Below are 9,648 nucleotides of genomic sequence, written 5' to 3' on the forward strand. Positions count from 1 at the left end.
ATATCAAACCTCCAACTTAAAATTGAATCATAGTCCTTGAACTTTATATTTTTAACTTCTCTCTAAAAGAATATGATGAGAAGTTATAAACTTTGCACTTGGCACATTTTAAATATTTTTACACCTTTAGTTTTTTAGAGTTAAATGATCTGGAAATGAAGTTTAGTATTGTACTTTTACAATTCAAAAGAATAACATAATTGTATATTAATTTTGATCCAAAATTTGGCATTATCTGCGAACTATAAAGTCAGTTAAAAAACACGAACTTAAAATTTTTAGTGAATTTCCTACGAATTTAATTACTTTTCCCAAATTATAGGAAATTCAAGGGATAAATTCATGATTTTCCTTACCAAGTTTTAAATTTATGAGAAATCAAAATTAGGTCAATGTTTGTGATTTTAGGCACCGCTAGCCAAAACAGTATTCATTTCTTATTTATCTTCTTGTTACGTCAAATGTGCATAATCAAATATTTTAATCCCTCCGTCCATGATAATTAGCATAGATTTGGCTTGGGTTTAATTAATGATAAAATGAAAAATTGGCAAAAAATTTAATGGAATGTGAGTAATATAATATGCTTTAAGATTTGGCTTGGGTTTAATGATAAAATGAAAAATTGGCAAAAAATTTAATGGAATGTGAGTAATATAATATGCTTTAAGTTTTATCGATATGAGTTGGATGCTTCATATTACTACATCCGTCCCATTTTTCCATTTTCGTCCGTCCCCCAAAATTTGTCTCATTTCACTTTTTACCATTTTTGGTAGTGGACCTCATATTCCACTAACTCATTCCTACTCACATTTTATTATAAAACTAATATATAAAAGTAAGACCCACAATCCACTAACTTTTTCAACTCACTTTCCATTACATTTCTTAAAACCCGTGCCGGGTCAAAGTGGGACAATTTTTTGGGGACGGAGGTAGTAACAAAGTAAACATGACAATTGATCATGGACGGGCGAAAAAAGAAAAGTTATGCCAATTAATCATAGATGGAGGGAAGGGAAGTATATGTTTTACTATTACCTCCATGCTTGAAAAATACAAACTTTTAAAACGACACGGATTTTATGCACAATTGTAAAAAATACTCCCTCCGTCTCCGATTAATTGTCACTCTTTGACCGGGCACGAATTTTAAGAAATGTAAAGAAAAGTTAGTTGAAAAAGTTAGTTGAATATAAGACTTACTTTTTTATATTGGTTTTATAATAAAATGCGAGTGAAGTGAGTTAGTGGAATGTGTGATCTACTTACCATTTATGGTAAAAATGAAGTGTGACAATTATTGAGGGACGAACCGAAATGGAATAGAGTGACAATTAATCGGGGACGGAGGGAGTAAGAGAGGAGTTGGTAAAATAAGAGAAAAAGAGTGAAAAATGGGTAAAATAAGAGAGATGAAGATAAAAAATTGTGAAACTAGTATTAGTAGATTGTGGGTCCAATTCTTAAAATAAAAAATTTAGAAAGTTTCTATTTTTAAAGACGGATCAGAATAGAAATAGTTTCTATTCTTAAGGGGACGGAGGTAGTACGGGATTTCATATCCAAAATAATATATAGTGTGTGTAGCATGTATTTTAAATAGGATACTTAGTAAAATTAATTGGTCCCTAAAATAAATTTTTTTGATATTTTCCATAAACTCAAAATTTGGTAACAAAATCATAATATCGTCCATTATAGTGAATTTTTCCTGAGTCGAAAAAAACTAATTTCATAAGAAATTCACTACAAAGTCTAAGTTTATGAATTTTGCTAATGAGAAATATCAAATTTCAAGCAAAATTCATAATATTATAGACACACTTTTAATAAAATCAATACTATATATACACTGTCTTTCACGCTATTATAATTGTATGGGCAGAGACATTATGTCATAAACTAATAAAAAATAAAAAAAATAATGCAAAATTGGTAATTATTGGCAAAGACATGAAAGTCTCAAAAGAAAGAAATACTACTAGTGAAAGTTAAATGGGAACTACAAAGAGTGTTTGATATAAGAGACCTTGGTGATGCAAATAAAGTTTAAGGATATGATCATGTGAAGCATAATAAAAGGGGATCTAAAGCTGGTTCAGTTTTAATATGTTCCAGAAAGAAAACACAAAGAATGCTTTTATATTTTCCTTTAGCTCGACATTTTAGATTATCTATGGATCAAATTCAGGTACAAATACAGATAAAAATGAAATAAGTAAAATGTCTTATGCTAACTAATATCATTTGAGCATCATGTATACGATGATTTCCACAAGATAAGATGTGCCACACTCCATTAGTGTCACTACATGTCAAAATATGGAAAGTATCATCGGACTTCCAAATGTCCTGAAGTGGATTCTTATATACTCCCTTGGTAGTAGATGAGTCATTTTGCTATTTTTGTGCCTTCCGTAGTAATGGAGTGTTACGGACACAACCATAGCTCAAACAATGCCAACGTCGCAAGAACCAGAGCAGGGGAGTGAAGCTACAGCCGAGGCATTTCCGGTGTTCGATGCAGGCGAGACACCGAGAGACGAGCAGGAAGTAACGCAGGAGAGAGAGAGGCCGCAGAGGCAGAGGCGTCCGCCGGATTGGTTGAGAGACTATGTCTCTCGTTAGTTTTGGGCTTTTATTTTAATTATGAGACTATAAGTTTTATTTTTATTTTTGCTTTAAACATTAGGCTTTAATTATTTGGGTCAAGCGGATCTATAAGCTCCTTACCGGGTTTTCTTCGTTGATTCTTTCCCGGTCCGTAAGTCGAATCAACCCTAGGGTCCTTAGATATAAAAAGGGAAATTGTTATTCTTTTCTCTCAAGAAATAACATAATCAATTTTCCAATTTTCGTCTCTTTACTTTCTGCTCAAGCTACTCCAATTCTGGTGTGTTCGACTGGGAATCGCCGGCGACTACCCTCGGAACTCAGAACCTGACCATCGCTCGAGGCCGGTCTCGACGGTGCGACGTTAAGGCAGCGAAAACCTTAACAAATTGGTGCTTTCATCCCGAACCATGTCTACTACACTGACGGGAGGTTTTCGACCGGAGACCCTTCCTATGACCTCTCTGCCGATCTGCGCTTCGCCGGTAATTTCACACTTTACAGCGACAGCGTCGGAGATCCCAATAAATCCGATGGAAACGACACTGGAACATATATTGGTGTCTAGGGCCCGACTCGAAGCGAAGCTGGAGGAGGTCGATCGTCGGACGGCTGAGACTCAAACGATACAACGGCCTGATCCGGATCCACCCTACGACCTGCCATTGAGGGGTACCACAGCAGCGGCGATGCCGCGTATTCAGCCATCCTCCTCTGTGGTGGCTTCGATCCCGACAATACAATACACTGCACCTCTGCAGTTTGGCAGCGTCCCGTTTGGACATGCCCCTCAATTTTCCACTTCCATAATAGAATGGTTGGGCAATTCGACAACCTCTCAGGCACAGAATACCGTTTTCTGCTACGGCATGCAAGATCGCCGCAACCCTAATGGGCCTATCTTGGACCGCTCAAACCCTGGCGGGCCCTTTTTACATTCGAGACCCCAGATCGGTCCATCGTTCTCTGCTCCTCGCACGGCATCTTCCTGGGATCCTCCTCCGCAACCGACGTCATGGGACAAACCTGCCCCGAGGCAATCGTGGGAGCAGCCGACCCCGTGGGAAAACCCTCCCTATCGCCATGGGTCATCGGCGACCAATCAGAATCGAAATTTCAAGATGGACCCACCACACTTTGATGGTTCCGAGGTCACGAGTTGGATTTCGCGGGTACAATATTACTTTGAACACATTGGGATGGCCGTGGATCACCGCTTGCATTATGTGGTGATGTTGTTCGATCCACCCGTCGCGGATTGGGTATTCAATTATCGGGAGAATAACCCGCACGTGAAATGGTTTGACTTCTTGGAAGATGTGCGTCGTCGCTTCGACCCGAAATGCTTCGTGAATTACATGGAATTGATCGCAAAGTTGTGCCAAAAGGGGGCTTTGTCTGACTATAATAATGAATTTGAAGGCATGATGAACTGATTACGGGGTGTCCCGGAATACATCCTCCTACCCATCTATGTCGGGGGACTGCAGCAGCCGGTGCGCAATCAAGTGAAGTTTCAATACCTGCCCTCGGTGGCGGCAGCAATGGCCTTAGCTCTGGAATTTGACAGTGCCCTGGACCGCCCATCGTCGAATTCACAGTTCCAACGGCGTCCATGGCAGCAACGAGAAAGTAGACAACCGAGCGGTTTACCACCACCACCACCTTCAACGGGCACGTCAGCGGTGCCTCTGCAGGGGAGACCGAACGGGACCCGCCTGAAGGGATCGGAGTTTTCGGGCCTCAAGGTCATGCGTTTGACGTCTGCAGAAAAGGCGAAACGTACGCGCCTAGGCCTATGCTGGTACTGCCCGGAGAAGTGGGCGTCGGGCCACGTCTGCAAGCAAAATTTTCTCGCCTATATGGGAGTAGATGAAGACGATGAAGACGAGTTAACTCCGCCAGAGCAGCAACCATCTGCAGAGGTGATCACGGCAGACATTTCTCATTTATATGCGATGGGAGGTCGTCCTCGGTCTGATGCGATTGAGCTGGTGGGGTCAATAGCCACAGAGCAGGTCGTCATCTTGATTGACACGGGAAGCTCGCACGATTTCCTTCATCCGCGAATTGCAGAGAAATTGAAACTCCCCTTGACATCGGTCCGACCCTTCCGAGTGTATGTAGGTAATGGGGAATCTCTTGTTTGCTCATATGCCAGTCTAGCTACACGGGTGATAATTCAAGATTATGTATTCGACATCGATCTCCACATTTTGCCGATTCATGGGCCGGATGTGATATTTGGTATGGCGTGGCTGCGATCTATGCGGCGTGTGACCACAGATTACGAGACATCCACTTTGGAATTTTTGAGAGAGGGGATACCGATTAGCTTGAAGATCACTTCCCCGAGCCAGCGATAGGTGTCACCGGGTCAATTGGCGTCCATCATGATGCATCAGGGTGAGGCACAGTTATTCGAGGTAGTGCAATGTCCTGATCCAGACGTCACGGATACTGCCGAGCCCATTTTTCCTGCGGGATTGCCTCCGGTGATAGCGCAGGTGTTGGAAACCCACAGGACGGTGTTTCAAATGCCGAGCAGTATGCCTCCGGCGAGACCCTTCGATCATAGAATACACCTGCTGCCCAACACAAAGCCTGTGAATGTCCGCCCTTACCGATATCCATACTTTCAGAAGAATGAAATTGAGAAGCAGGTCGGTGAAATGTTGGAGATGAGCATTATTCGTCGTAGCAGTAGCTCCTTCTCGTCACCGGTTCTGCTGATCCGCAAGAAGGATGGATCATTTCGCTTCTGTATTGACTATAGGGCACTGAATGCAGCCACCATTCCAGACCACTTCCCGATTCCTACAGCAGATGAATTGTTTGATGAGCTGGGGGCTGCCACGGTATTTACAAAATTGGACTTGCGTTCCGGATACCATCAAATCCGAATGCACAGCGATGATGTTTATAAAACTGCTTTCCGCACACATGAGGGACACTTTGAGTTTTTGGTGATGCCATTTGGGCTTACTAATGCGCCATCAACTTTTCAAGCGGCTATGAACGAGATTTTCAGACCACTACTGCGCAAATTCGTCATTATTTTTTTTGATGACATACTTATCTACAGCTCATCGCTTGACGAGCACAGTCAGCATCTCCATGAGGTACTTTCGGTATTGAAGCAACACAATTTTTATGTTAAATTGTCCAAATGTTCATTTTGCAGCTCTACTGTCGATTACCTCGGTCACATTGTTGAAAGCGGCATGCTGAAGGCCGACGCTGGAAAAATAGAGGCCATGGTGGCTTGGCCCACCCCTAAATCGGTCAAACAGTTGCGTGGTTTTCTGGGCCTGACGGGTTACTATAGACGTTTCATCGCAGGCTATGCTATGATCGCCGCTCCACTGACGGAGCTGTTGAAAAAAGACGGATTCAGCTAGTCTCCGACGGCGACAGAGAGTTTTGAGAAATTAAAATTGGCCATGACCTCGGCCCCTGTTCTCCGCTTGCCAGACTTTGCTAAGACCTTCTATGTGGAAACGGATGCCTCTGATTTCGGTATTAGGGCAGTACTAATCCAAGACGGTCACCCTCTGGCGTTCTTCAGTAAGAAGTTGGGGCCTAGACGACGGATTTCATCGACATACCACAAGGAGTTATATGCGATCGTGGAGGCCGTTCAGAAATGGCGCCAATATTTGTTGGGACGAGAGTTTGTGATACGGAGTGACCAGAAAAGCCTCAAGGAGTTGTTGCTACAAGTGATCCAAACTCCGGATCAGCAGCTCTATGCCCGAAAACTTATGGGCTATAAATTCCGGATAGAATACAAAACGGGAGCATCAAACAAGGCTGCAGATGCGCTGTCACGGCGTGAACCGGATGACGAATCTGACGGCTTGCCACCTGATCCGGCGCTGCTGTCTCTGGTCAGCCACCTAATTCCGGACATTTTGGAATTACTGCGCAGGGAGTCCGACTCATTGCCCGAGTTGGTGGTGCTGCGTGCGGACATCGACAAAGGAGTAGCTTCGCCGCACTTCACGTATGCGGATGGCTTGGTTTATTTCCGACGCCGAATTTTTGTAGGGGCTGATTCAGCCCTTAAGGAGGCTCTATTGTACGAGCATCATTCAACTCCGTCGGCAGGTCATCCCGGCGTTGATCGGACCTTCAAACGTTTAGCTTCGGTCTTCTTTTTGGAGGAAGATGAGGAGGGATGTGAAACAGTTCGTTAGCGCTTGCTTTGAGTGCCAAACATCAAAATATTCAACTCAAAAACCAGCCGGCCTGCTTCAACCGTTGCCTATCCCTTCACAAGTATGAGAGGATGTGTCGATGGATTTTATCACAGGGTTACCTCAGTCTCGGGGTTTCACAGCCATCATGGTCGTGGTGGATCGTCTGTCGAAGTACGCGCACTTTGCGCCTTTGCCGTCTCACTTTGACGCGTGGAGAGTGGCTAATTTATTTGTAGACACGGTGGTCAAACACCATGGTTTTCCCAAAACATTGGTTTCTGACAGGGATTCGGTGTTCCTTAATGAAGTTTGGGAGAATTTGTTGCATCTTAGTGGAACCAAGCTACACTTTACAACGGCTTATCACCCCCAATCTGACGGCCAAACGGAGGTACGGAATAGGGGGTTGGAACAATATTTACGGGCTTTCACAGCCGATCGCCCAGCGCGATGGTCGAATTTCCTTCCGTGGGCAGAGTTATCTTTGAATTGTTTCTACCATGAAGGATTGGGTACATCACCCTTTCGGGCACTTTATGGGCGTGAACCACCTCCTTTGGTGGCGTCTCAACCGTCGACTTCGACGCCACCAAACGTGGCAGAAGTTATCCGGCAACGAGGGGAATTATTGGTGACGTTGCGTCGGAACCTGGAGAAGGCACAACAGCGGATGGTTGCCTCCGCGAATAAATATCGTCGGCTGGTGGAATTTGCCGTGGGCGACAAGGTCTTGCTTAAATTGCAACAATACCGACAACACTCGGTGGCGAGACCGCTTTCCACCAAGCTAGCTCGTAGGTTCTATGGTTCTTTTGAGGTGATTGAGAGAATTGGTCCAGTTGCTTATCGCTTGTTGCTGCCCCCGGAGAGCAGAATTCATAACGTGTTTCACGTTAGTTTGTTGAGAGCATTTGTTGAGGGTACATCTCAAGAGATTATGGGTTTTCCATCTCTGTTCGCGCGGGGGAAACCGGTGGCACGTCCAACAGCAGTGATGGATAGGCGTGTGATTTGGAAGGCGGGGGAAACCGTGGAGGAAGTTCTGCTTCACTAGGCTGATGATGGAGGCGCAGTCCCGACGTGGGAGCCTTTGGAGATGGTGCAACGACGTTTTCCCGATCTTCTCCTTGTGGACAAGGAGGGTTTTAACGGAGGGAGAGTTGTTACGGACACAACCATAGCTCAAACAATGCCAACTTCGCAAGAACCAGAGCAGGGGAGTGAAGCTACAGCCGAGGCATTTCCGGTGTTCGATGCAGGCGAGACACCGAGAGACGAGCAGGAAGTAACGCAGGAGAGAGAGAGGCCGCAGAGGCAGAGGCGTCCGCCGGATCGGTTGGGAGACTATGTCTCTCGTTAGTTTTGGGCTTTTATTTTAATTATGAGGCTATAAGTTTTATTTTTATTTTTGCTTTAAACATTAGGCTTTAATTATTTGGGTCGAGTGGATCTATAAGCTCCTTACCGGGTTTTCTTCGTTGATTCTTTCCCGGTCCGTAAGTCGAATCAACCCTAGGGTCCTTAGATATAAAAAGGGAAATTGTTATTCTTTTCTCTCAAGAAATAACATAATCAATTTTCCAATTTTCGTCTCTTTACTTTCTGCTCAAGCTACTCCAATTCTGGTGTGTTCGACCGGGAATCGCCGGCGACTACCCTCGGAACTCAGAACCTGACCATCGCTCGAGGCCGGTCTCGATGGTGCGACGTTAAGGCAGCGAAAACCTTAACATGGAGCCATTTTTTTCTTTTAAAGTTAACGTATTTCTTTTAACTTACTTTACTCTCCCTTACTTTATTCCCTCTTCGTCTTTCTACATTTTTCCTTTCCTACTCTATTTTTCATTTACTTAACTAACTTAATATACAATTTTTTTTAATCTCCATACCGGTGGTGGTGTTCTGTTTCCTAGATAAAATAATACCGAGATACAATCTAGGATTGAGTTGTGAGATTATTTTAGTCATAGGGGAACTTTGACTAATTATCCCATGATTATCCATCTATGATTGAATTGTGGGATTGAATGTCATGAACCAAACACACTACATATTTAATTCGGAATATAATATTGCAAACCAAACACCACTTTGTCCTCAAATATATTTCGGTTCTTTTCTTCAAATCTGTTTCGGTTCTTAATACTAGTAAAATTAAAGTTTATAGATGAAATCATAAAATAGTGAAAGTTGTGGCCGATAAAAAAGTTACCTACCTATAAGTGTTTTAATACAGTATGTAGTATGTAGTAGGAGTACTATAATTTTATACTACTAATATATACTCCCTCCGTCTCATTACAAGTGACGAATTTTCTTTGGGCACATGAATTAAGAAAATGATATATATTGAGTTAAGGTGGAGAGAATAAAGTATAAAAGACGAAAAAGTAAAAGAGATAAAGAGAGAATAAAGTAAGAGTGGGTTGAAGTTTTGTTTTTAGCTAAAAAAGGAAATTGATCACTTGTGATGGGTCAACTCAAAATGAAAAGTTAATCACTTGTGGTGGGACGGAGGTAGAAGGAATATACAACTAATTTTCTAAAACAGGAAAGATGTGTGGTGGGAAATCAAAAGGCATGTTAGTATTTTTAAGGATAAAATCATGTACTCCTTCCATCTCAACTAAGTCGAGTTGTATTCCTCTTTGGGATATCCCAACTAAGTTGAGGCATTTCATTTTTAACAAATAACAAAACATTCAATCACTCTTACTTTATTCCACTATCTACTTTACTCTCTCTTTATCTTTCCTACTTTATTCCTCCCTCCTACTTTTCAACATAATTTCTTAATCTCCGTGCCCAACAGTTATGTCTCAATTTA

Source organism: Salvia splendens, chromosome 3 (assembly GCF_004379255.2).
Source record: "Salvia splendens isolate huo1 chromosome 3, SspV2, whole genome shotgun sequence".
NCBI lineage: Eukaryota > Viridiplantae > Streptophyta > Magnoliopsida > Lamiales > Lamiaceae > Salvia > Salvia splendens.